This window comes from Meleagris gallopavo, chromosome 3 (assembly GCF_905368555.1).
Source record: "Meleagris gallopavo chromosome 3, MGAL_WU_HG_1.1, whole genome shotgun sequence".
Taxonomy (NCBI): Eukaryota; Metazoa; Chordata; class Aves; order Galliformes; family Phasianidae; genus Meleagris; species Meleagris gallopavo.
This window is the reverse complement of record NC_139406.1, coordinates 11,776,116-11,788,286: the sequence shown is the minus strand read 5'-3', so window position 1 is coordinate 11,788,286 and position 12,171 is coordinate 11,776,116. Positions and strand designations below refer to the sequence as shown.

The 12,171-nt window shown below is 40.8% G+C and overlaps 1 protein-coding gene across 4 annotated transcripts in view; it reads right to left on the bottom strand.

Annotated features, from left to right (window-relative positions):
• F13A1 (coagulation factor XIII A chain) overlaps positions 1-12,171 on the bottom strand; it is a 191,720-nt gene that overhangs the window by 67,411 nt on the left and 112,138 nt on the right. Inside the window, exon 1 of one of the 4 annotated variants that reach the window (XM_010708397.4) lies at positions 4,041-4,111. The exons of the other annotated variants lie outside the window; for them this stretch is intronic. The gene's annotated coding sequence lies outside the window, so the exon portion shown is untranslated. Of the gene's footprint in view, positions 1-4,040; positions 4,112-12,171 lie in introns of those variants that run through there. 4 annotated transcript variants of the gene reach the window in all.

Here is a 12,171-nt window from a genome sequence, read left to right as displayed (position 1 = left end):
CTTTTCCTCAGAAAAGCACGGTCTTTCATGAAGAAGACTGAAATCTGTGTGGATAGCTTCAGGAATAATGCAAATTACAAACTAAGATCATTGTTGCTTTGCTGTCTTTTAGAATGAATGCTCATAAGAACTCTTCATCTTCTTCACAGCTCTGAAGGCAGAAAACACTGCACTTTTTCAAGACTCTAGTCATGCCAAAAAAAGAAGTGCAATCTCACTGTAATAATGTTGTCTTAATTATGTACAATACTTAGCACTAGTTTTACACCAGATGACTCATAGTAGAAGCCTGCACTTTGCTGTTTAACTAAATCCCACAGAACTTAGAACTCCCTGCTGCAAATGCTTACCAGCTTGTGCTCAGATCTTCTCCCAGACAGGATCCTTCAGAGAAGACTGGTTTGAAAGGCAGTGCAAGAGGACAAGCAGACACTGTGGTTGGAAATAAGGGCCTGAATTCAGTAAGAATATGCCAGGAATGAGCCAGGAATGTGCTCCTGTAGTCCAGAAAGCCAGCCATATTCTGGGTTGCATCAAAAGAAGTGCAGCCAGCAGGTCAAGGGAGGTGATCTTGACCTGGTGAGAGCCAAAAAAATGACACAAAGGATAGACGAACTCCCTTGTGAGGACAGGCTGAGAGAGCTGAGGCTGTTCAGCCTACCAAGAGAAGGCTCCAAGGAGACCTGATAGCAGCATCTAAAGGGGTGCTATAAGAAAGAAAGAAAGTCTTTAACATGGTCTGTTGTGATAGGACAAGGAGAAATGGTTTCAAATTAAAAGAGGGGAGATTTAGATTGATTATAAGGAAGAAGTTTTTTACAATAAGGGTGGTGAAGCACTGGAACAGGTTGCCCAGAGAGATGGTGGATGCCCCGTTCTTGGAGACATTCACAGTCAGGTTGGATGGGACTCTGAGCAACCTGATGTAGCTGTAGGTGACCCTGTTCACTGCAGGAGAGTTGGACTATATGGCCTTTAAGGGTTCGTTTCAGTTAAACAATTCTGTGGTCCTATAATTCTAAAAAGTAAATGTCTTGAAAGCTCATCATGTATTTGTGCTTCTGAAGTCATGGTCAATTCTATTAATTTGGATCCTAGAAATAATAGAGCTGGGTTTTTAAAGGCAGTTTATCTCATGAACAGGAAGGTGATCATTTTTTGTAATCTTATGCTGCTTATTGTAACAACCAAGACAACATCAAACACTGGTAGTAAGGGTAGAACCCTTGCTTATCTGTCTTACCATATCTAATATTGTCCTAATAAAAATAATTCTATAAAAGCAGACCCCTTTTATTCTGTGGGATATTTTCACTACTGAGCTTTTTAATGTCACAGCATAATCTTCTGGGCACCTTTATTTATGCAGATTTCTCCACTATTCTATGTATTTCAGTGCTTGTTGAGCTCAGTGAAATCAATGGAAAGCACTGGATCTTCCCCAAGTTCCCTCCATATGTTCATTGCTTAGAGAAAACTGTCCATTCTCAAACAATTTGTTACCTTAATGATTCAGCTCTTGTATCTATAGCACATGAATAGTCTCCTTTCAAATCTTCATAAGTAGCGCTGGAAACTCGACAGGAAAAACACTGTTAGACAGATCTTTTTAAGAGAGGTTCAAGAGCAGATGGACTTGCAGCAGAGAATACTGCAGTCTTCATTCACCGTCAGCAGGAAAGACAGTCTCCAGACTCAACTTTCATTCTCTGTCTGGAAGACCACATAGGAAATTTACAGACACTGAAAAATGTTCCCATCTGCCTCTCTCCTCTCCATTCCTTAACAAATATACAGAGTGCATATTTACCTGGCTATCACAGAACACTGAGAGGCAGTTGTTGAAGTCTCTGTCTATGCAAATGACAAATATTCTATTCATTATGCATTCTTATAATGAATGATCTACACTGGCACCTTCCAAGAGACTCTTGATTAATTGAAAGAAGTAAAATACTTCATAATGAAATAGCAGCTGGTTATGATACTTACTAGTATCCACTGACAGTCTAGTGACATACACTGCACCAGGAAGCTTTCACTCCTATACATTATTTAAACTGAAGTTGAGTTTTGCAAACTTACTGCCTCTAGACTAAAGCTTATTGTGTTTGGCTAACACAGATCTTTTAGGTATCAGCCAGTACTATGTCTGTCCTATCAAAAGCTTTGCCCAGAACAAACCACAAATAGTGATTTGCACACCACAGTATTGTGCATCTAAGTGAAAGAATAAACAAATCATTCTGCTCACGAAATCATTTCATTTCCATTTTAGCCAGGAATGCACTAAATAATGCATCATTCCCCAGCTACTCAAAAGGTCACCTTTTGGTCTACGAGCAGCTGCAGCAGCTGTGTTCTCCCAAGACCCTGCTGCGAGCACAGAACAAAGCATGAGAGCTGAGGACAAGCTTGGGGATGCATCCTAGCATCTCTAGTTGAGAATCATTGCCAAACTGTCTATCAACCACAAAGAGCCACTTTCTTTTTCCTTTTCTTCCCAAGTAAATTAATCATATGTAAAATAAGAGAAAATCAACAGCCAACAGATTTTGACACCATGCAAGGAGAAATATCCATGGAGATTAAGGACTTCATTATTGATTTTTTCACCACGTTTTACAGGAAGGTACAACAGAGAGAATAAAATAGCCCTCCAGGAAGGCACTCTATGAGGCTGAGTTCAGCTCAGTGGCTGCTGAGTCTCTGGTTCCCAAACTGTAATGCAAGCAAGCTGCTTCCACGGCAAAAAATACATACTCAGTAGAGGCATCTAATCTACTATAGGTCTAGACAAAGCCCTAATATTTGAATTTTTCATTTTTAGTGGAACTGGATGAAAGGCATGGAAGACATCAATGGCTTCTTTGAAGTTATCTCACTATCAGGAACCCAGATGTGAGGTTTGGAACAGGGAGCCCACTCAGCTTTCTGGACCAGGGTGTTGACTATTATATGGTTGGACTTGATATTGAAGATCTTTTCTAAACAAAATGATTCTACAATTCTTTATGTATCTCACTTCAGATGAAAGGAGTTTGAAGGTGAAAGAAAACCAGTGTGGATTATCCTCTAGTCCAGAATCTGTGTACCAAACACATAAGTCAAGTAGGTATAGAGGAGACATCCTGCCCCTTGCTTTCATGGGGTGGTGGTTCAAGTAGTGTACTATTCTTGCAGGATTTCCTCAGTGATCTTTTCCACAGACCTAATCATGTTCCATTTTGTGAACACCTAAATCAAAATTGCCTACAACCAGAATGGCTTATGTTCTAAATTAAATCAAACAAGCAAAGGGAAAATAACAACTACACAAGAGAGAAACAAGCATGTAACTCACTGTAAGGGCCATCTTGCACTGATGCATAGCAATCCCTCCTAGACAACAGCCTGGGGAGCACTTCATTTTTAAAGATCCAGCACGCAATAACAGAATCATGGTAGGCATTCATCTAAACGTCTGCACCACTCTTTTCTTACTCAGAAAAAAAATAAGTGAAGCTAAAAAAGAAATGGGGGAAAAAATCCTAGTGTGTAAGCAGCAAATTAAAGATAATACAAAAACTCCTAGTGCATACGTATTCCTCAGCCCATCCAGAATTGCTTTCATCTCCTTCAGTCACTCATACATCAAAATTACGGCAGGCCTCCATGAAAACACCCTGAACTCCAGGGTTCCTGTCCCTGTTCCAGAGTGATATAGGATTCATTAACTCCAGCTGCTGCTGCTAGCTTTCTCCCACTACAGATAGTTCAGTGTCACTGTGAGCCAGCACAAAACCCTGCCCCAAAGCATGTGCCATGTGGCAAGGCTCTGCTGCTCAGCAGGCTGCCAGGGCTGCCACAGTGGGAACAGTGAGGTGGCAGATAGCAAATGACACAGAAGACACTAAAGAGTAGATTGGCCCATAGGGTTCTCTAATGAATTTCCAAGCAACTTTCAAAGTTTGCAGTTTAAAAAAGCAGAAAAACAGAATACAGCAGTCATTGGTCACTTTATACCACGGACATTGATGTTACAGTACTAACTGACTCACTTTTTACTAGATACTCCAAATGTGGCCAGGATACAGCTGGCATTGCTTAGCTTCTGTAGCTGAGCCCACGTCTGCACTGGCCTGCACAGAAAAGAATTAAGAAAAGAAAGTCATTTAGCAGCCAGCTTCAATTTGTTCAGCAGCAGTATGTACCTTGTTTGCAAAACATCTATGAGACTGGACAGTATAAAAGGCTAAAGACATAGTCTAAGTTTTTAATGATGCACCATTTCTTGTAAACATGTGACTCCAGAAAATCTGAGGCACACTTCTAGTTAGAAGCTCAAGCCAGAAAATGATGGCAGCATGCTGGGTAGTCAACAATCCAGGGTTCAGTACAGGGCCAACAAAGCTAAACAGATGCACTCCCAAACAGCAGGAGAGATGACATGGAAACATATAGCCCTAGCACCCCAGACCTAACCCTGCCTTCTGTGCTTGAAAGCCCCATGGTTTTGGGTTCCCCTAACATTATTTTGGAGTCTTTTACACATTTTGAAACTGCCAAAGATCTTGGCATTACTACCACAACTCTAACTCATGTCCTTGCTCTGGCCTGCCTTTAAAAATTCTACCCTCCCTCCATTGGCCATACCTGCAGCTTCTTGAGAGGAGGCTTTCAGTTTTGCCTCCTGCACAAGATGCTCGAAGTCAAGCAGTGTCCACACTGCTCCTGCTCACCACCTGTCCATTCCTGTTCTTTACTCCCTGACTAATGAGACGATTTACTTTGGCAAAGCAAACAACACACAGCACATACAAACAGCTGCCAGAGTAGAGTAAGACTCCACTTGTACTCTCTAATCTGGGCAAGAAAACTAGCCATTTACCAGCTCCATTTTCCAGCTTCATACTGGAGCAAGATCAAGAGAACATCTGTGTGCCACATCCCACTTCTGGGCCACCACAGGCAGGAAAGCCCAGCCCAGCAGTGAGAATCATGCTGGGCAGGGGAACTTCTGATCAACTATGATACAACTAAGGTAACTTTTAAATCTCAGGCATATTTTTGGAGCTCTCCCCTTTGTATTTAATGTGCTGCAACCCAGTTAATACGTGTGCACATGCTCACACACAGATGCAAAGCTGATTGTGTACAGCTTTCCTTACAGTTCTGATGATCTCGGTAATTTATTCAGGTTGGCAAAATTTGAGTGTTCTTTCACTTCCTCTGCAGAAGGAGTCCAAAGTGATTGTTGCTGTGGTGATCCTTCCCTTAATATTTTTAGCCATTATCTGGCTTAAAGTCATGACTGGCTCTGAAAAATGTTATTATATTACAGCATAATATTAAAACATAGGCAAATAGTCTTTTATTCTTTCCACTGAACATACACATCTATCTCTTGAAATCGACATGCAATTCTGAGAACATCTACAAATGAAAACATGAGATATTCCCCTATCGTTAATAGCTTTAATCTTTGTTTTATAAATAGAAAACAATTCCAACCCCACTGTCCTCCACTCCTCTGGGATCGATCTGTACAGTTGGAACTTCTTGCCAGGGTTACATTTCCAGGAAGGTGCACACTCACTCTGAACATTAACAGTAGTTGTATCTGTAATTCCCAAGGAATGTGATTTGTAAAAAACAATGGGGTTTCATATTTCTTTTTTCTTCATGAAGTTGCAAAGCCTGCATTCCTCTCTCTAAGGAGAGAATAGCACACGTCAGCTCCCTACCTTCTCTTACACCTTGATCAATGAAGATGTTGGCAGTGAAAGCTGTTATGCAAAGAAACCAAGTTCAAAACTTTTACTGCTGGAAATGGCCAAGAACAAGTTATTCCCATCTATAGTGCAGGTGTATCCTTGCACAGTTCTATCACAGAAAGGGTGAGAGCACCATCATCACCATCACCCTCAAACCTATAGCAAACAATGAGGTACTGATGAGGATGAGTCCAGCCCCTGAGCACCCTATTCTTGTCTCATTCACTCTGAATAGCAAATGGCAGCGTCCTGGGGGCCATTCTGTTTTTAGGAGTTACAAACCTACTTTTATCAAGCTGTTTTCCCACAACTTGCTTCACATCAGCAAGGCAAACTGTGCTGGACTGAGTCCAGACTGTCCAGGGGTGCTTTGCCTCCCTTTCTCCCTTTACTGTGAGGGTGGTGAGACACTGAACAGGTTGCCCACAGAGGTTGTGGATGTCCCATCCCTGGAGGCATTCAAGGCCAGGATGGATGAAGCTTTGAGCAACCTGGTCTAGAGAGAGGCAGGGACACCTATAGCGGGGGGTTGGAACTAGATTATCTTGAACGACTCTTCCAACCCAAACCATTCTCTGATTCTATGATTCTTTAGCAGTAAGTGCCAGGTCCCACTTCCCATCCTGCAAGTGCTGGATTTTGCAAGAACTCCCCTTTGCATGCACCAATCCCAATCTAAGTGCAGCTTCAAAGGACGAGTCCAAACCTTCAAATTCCTGCTCTGCTGCATTTGGCTCCATTTTCCATGCAAACTACACTCAGGCAACCTTCCAACAGATACTCCAAGCAATCACAAGCTTCCTACTTGCTGTAACACAGTGCTGTTGTGAACATGGCTTTAGCATGTTATTCCATACCCAAATTGCTGCCTGTGTTGCAGGGTGCTGAGATACAGCCCTTGCAGGAACCATGAACTGTACATTTGCAAGCAATGTGCAATGTGGATTTCTGCTCTATTTCCGAAGTGATGTAATTCACTTCCTGCCTTGCACGTGGAGTTTTGCTTAGATGCAAAGCTCAGATTGAGCTGTCAGTCATAATATCCTTCTCTTTTCCCCTTTTAGAAAGGGGATTTATATCTGTAAAGAATGCACTTAGCTCAAAACATTGTAGCCTTAACTACATTGGCTCTGAAGCATAATACCAGAGAGCAAAGAAGGTACATGACAGAACTAAGCCTGCACTATAAAAAAAGTGTAACTTGTATTCAAATCCTAGTCTTAGTGAGGCAAAAACAGTGGTCTCCTTTAGCTGCATTGGACTTGCAATTAAATCCCTATGGAACTTGATAAGAAGCTATCCAGGTAAAAACAAACTGAATTTTTTAATAGTATACTTCCTAGCAATTTCAACGATTCCTGCTGACAGCTTAGTTTTAAGGACCAAGTTCTCAGACAATAACTCATGACCCAGTTCAGAAGCCAAAACTACAGTTCACAGATAACTTTCCTCATACATCCCTCAGCAATTTTGGACAGAAAGGATGCTAACAGAAGGCCATAGTAAGCACAAAAGAGATAAAACAGTTGGTCAGATATTAAAACTGGATAAACTCAAGTTAGTAATAAATATAGATTTTCAGCAGCGGTTTTAGCAAATCTTTAGACAGGAACTTACTGGCTTCCAAGTCACTGCAAGAGAGGAGTTATCTAACTATATCATAGAATCATAGAATGACCTGGGTTGAAAAGGACCACAACAGATTCAACCCCCTGCTATGTGCAACCACCAGACCAAGCTGCCAGAGCCACATCCAGCCTGGCCTTGAATGCCTCCAGTGATGGGGCATCCACAACCTCCTTGGGCAACCTGTTCCAGTGCTTCACCACCCTCTGTGTGAAAAAATTCCTCCCAACATCTAACCTAAACCTCCCCTGTCTCAGTAGGTCCTTACCTACTGAACTCCACCTCATTTGAAATGAAAGCAGAAAATAACTTAGTGCTAACACTTCACTGAATGCCCTCAATTCTGAGTACTTTCCTCTCTCATGCCCCTCCACTGAAAAGTATTAAGATGTTTACATATCTTTAATCAAACCAGTATCATAAAATATATAGAGATTTTTTTATGAAATTAAGCAAATGAACAAACAAAAAAAGCCCCACAGCCAGGATATTTATTATCTCACCTTTCCCCAGACCTTAATTTTGAATTAGCTTTGCAACTTGGCTAATTAGCCCACACACCGATATTTTAAAATGATGATTAATTTTTCCAGCTCCTTAGAAAACAGGCTTAATTCTAGTAATTGCAGCTACTCACTCCTATATTTGTTCATGCTTATTTAATCTTTGAAGCCTCAATACAGCACCTCCATTTTTAAGAAGGGGTTAGACATTCATCCACCAGGGAAGATGTTTGTATAACTGCACTTACCTTCAAATGGAAAAATGGTTTAATGTTCTCTTCAGGACTAATTTTCCATGACAGAATCCTACCATAACACAACCAAACTGCTCTATTTCAAGAAAAACATCCCTCTCTCCAGTGTTTCTCCCTACACTCTCAGTTCTGTCATGCTTTAATAAATCCTTTTTCTGCAGCGTAGTTTGGCCATAAGACAATCACAAACAAGATCTTTCAGAAACTACCTCTAAGGCAGATAAATAACTTTCAGGTGAGAGATACGGACACACTTGCCCTATGTTCCTATTCTACTGTCTGTTGTATGTGACATAAAACTAGAATACCCAACAATGGGAGGGGAAGAGCCTCACATCATGGTTTCAAAGCCACAGGTTCTGGGTCTCTACGTCACAAGAATGCTTTGGAGTACAAGTTTGACATGAACTGGATTTGGGCAGATTTGAATTTCATAGAATCGTAGAATCGCTTTGAGTTGGAAGGGACCTTTAAAGGCCATCTAGTCCGACTTCCCTGCAATGAACAGGGACACCTACAGCTACATCAGGTTGCTCAGAGCCCTGTCCAGTCTGATCTTGAGTGTCTCTGGAGACAGTGCATTCACCATCTCTCTAGGCAACCTGCTCCAGTGCTTCACTTCGCTACCATTTCTACCGGGTTTATCCTGGTACCTGTGATACCTACTCTGGCACAAAACGTCTCATTGTCTTTTCCAATGTCAGGCAGTCTTTGGGCATTTGAACCATACCTGAAAACATCTAAATGATAGCTATGGGCACCAAAACTTTGCATTATGTGGCTGCTTTGTCCTCAAAGCATTCCAAGGGGCCTTTCTGCCACATTTCCTCTAATGGCAGCCTCCACTCTAAGAAGAAATGAATTCCTTAGGCCCCTCATATTTCTGCACATTTTGCAGCAGGTCTTATAACAATAGTGAAGGAATGCACAACCCAAATACACATATTTTGAAGTGCAAAATATTGAAGGAATTCCGAGTATATTCTACACAATTCCTAGTATATTCTACACTATTTCTTACCTTCTCTACTGCTTCTTTTCCTTCTTTTTTTTTTTTTTTTTTTTTTCTTATTTCCATTCTCTCACCACTTTAGTGGAGATCAAAAGTCATTATATTGTTCTGTTTGATGGATGAAATCCCTTTAGACTCATCTCTGCAGTGGTATACAGATTTGCAAGCCTATTTTTCTATAAAAAAAAGGTAAAAAAAACTTAAAATTGTTCAGAGCATTATACTATCTTGTCTGTTCATTTTTAATTGCCTCTAGAGTGAGGCTTTATATTTTTTATTTGAACACAAAAATGTTTCTTATGCCTATGATGTAAATTAACAATGGGCTAAGTAATTCCATAAAGAGAAGAGTGACTGAACATTTCACCTTGCATCAGGAAAGAATTAACCCACACTAAACTGTGGAGGACATATGCTTCTACTGAGGCCGTCTCTCTCTCTCTCCATTCCCTCCTGTGAGTTGACACAGACTCATGTCCTCCCACCCCCACAAGGCTCCCATTCAAGCACTCTGCTACCAGTTCATAAGAAACATCCAGTGCTTTAGAAACCAGCACAAAATCTTTAATCGTGAGATGAGGTTTCACTGCACTTACCCTGAGAGAAATTACCAGAATTTTGGCAAAGAATGTGGTGAATTGCTTGGAAATACAGCTTGTAGTCTGTCAGCCAGTTCTGGGAGAGGGAGCAGAGATAAGGAGTTTCTTGGCCATGGAGCAGAAAGAGAGTGCTGAGTTATCAAAAGCACGTGGACATCAGGGAACGATCTGGATCTCTTTCTGCTGTTTGCAGCTAATCTCCAAATATTTAGTGGAATGCTGCTCCCCCAGGGTGCAAATGTTTGCTCGTTCTTACAGTAGAAACTGTAACACACAATTAGAAGTATATATTATAATGTTGTATTGTTTACAAATGCGCTAGTTGGGAAAGAATGAAAGTTGGTTCTGTTATTAAGTGATTTTGGTCTATATTTTAGTTAAATAAAATTAACCATACTTAACTAGACTGCAACTGATAGCCAGATATAATAAATTTCTTCACTATATCTGTGTATCTGCATCTTTAAATCCTTAAGGTCTGGCTTAAAATAAATAAATCTGAATCTGATTTCAGTTCTCTTCTTTAAAATCATCCTGTTGCATTTGCCTGCAGCAACTTAGATTTTAAAAAAAGAGGTCTGATCCTTCCTTATTGTCTGCATGCATCTAAGGGAGTACTGAAGGTTCTGGCATTTCTCCCAATCAAAGAAGTTACTGGATTAGTTGAAGTTGTTAAGGGAACCTGTGTTATCCAGGAAGCTGGAGTAGATAACTTAATATGAAATCTAGACAACACTGTAAAAACAAGAACAGTCTGGTTTGGTCATGCTACAGATGGTATCCTATGGACCCACAGCAGGGACTGTCATTGGGGGTTCTCAGTTACAACCCTCTACAAAACAAAGAGTAAATCAAGCACATTCGGACTGAGATGAGATGTATTTTGATAGAGAACATAGTACAGTATGGTTCAGCTGCAAATAAAATCTAACTGCTCTTAACAGCATTCTGCAAAGCTGCTAAGGACCTATACAAAGACAGTAGGATCAATAGAAGCTAAACTTGCATTTCATAGATTGAATCACAGCCACTTCATACTGACAAAATAATAAAACAGCAAAAGAACAATGAGACACTCTGCCATATGTGTGCATTCTCTACAACCATACATAATGAAAGCTTTAGCAATGCAGAATTCTACCTCCTAGCTCAAAGTTTTATTGGCCATTATCTTGCTGGATTTGGAGCAATGGCTCTGAATGCAGTAAAATGTTTCCCTACGTAACTGACAAATATATTATTGTTATAAAAAAGGACACAATATTGAAATCCTAAGAGTCTCCAACTTGTAGTGGTGCCAAATATGTTTTTCTTTTCATTAGCATTCAGGGATCAGTGTGCCCAAATCAACTTCATCTATTTTTTCTACTCACATAGATGCAGCTGATGTTGGATCATCAGCCATCTCAGTTCTGGTCCAAGGTATTAGTTTTGGACCAGAGCAATCAGAGATACTGGGAGGCTCTTTACAAATTAGGATGAAAACTGCTGTACATCCATAATACAACCTCCCACTGGGCTATTTCAGTACAGAGTGAATTCTGTGAAAATCCTGTGGCTACTCCACCTCGTTGATCGAGAACTAGGGACATCTCTCTCAGCTTGTAGATATGTTCAGAAACAGTAATAATAAATGAACAAAAAACATGATTGTTAGCTAACCTCTGGAATGTGTGTGTTGGATTCAATAGGATTTCTATGTGTCCCATATCCAAGGATAAAATATGAATCCAATGGCAGCACAACATGTTCCATGTGGTAACTGCTTGGAGGTCACAGGCAAAAAAAAAAGGAAATAATTTAACAGGGTATCAAAGCACCTGGTTAGACAAGTTTTGCTTCTCCGATGAAGAAGTGTTCTCCCTCCATAATATAACCCTTGTAAAGAGAGCATGAACTTACAGCCACGGATCCCCTATTTTCTCCTGGGGCTACTCAGCACTTCAAACCTCAGACCAACATCCTATATCTCAATGCCACATCATTTTGAAAACATCTTTGTTATCTTTTTTCTCTCTTTCATTCTGTCACTTTGAGGGCCTGATACAAGATGAAAACATGGCTCTCTCAGCTGGATATATCTTAACTCCCCTGCTTGAAGAAATCTTCCTCAGTAAGGCTGGAACCTTTTTTCTTTGATTTTTCTGGACATCTCTTCATTTTGAAGTTTCTCTTTCTGTCCATCCTCCTGGTCTGCATAGACATCTGTCTCCTCTTTACCCACAACTTTTCTTGCAAGTAAAGACCCATCCTGGGGTTCACCAGGGAATGAGGCGTGGTGGCCATTCATATCATTCTCTGCTGATTCCTTAAGTAACTCTTGCAACAGCTGTATCCCTCCCTGCTAGGATAGCTAGGTTTCTGAAGGCAATGGTATCACAGGGGCATTCCTAGGAGTATGGCATGGCCTCCATAACACAG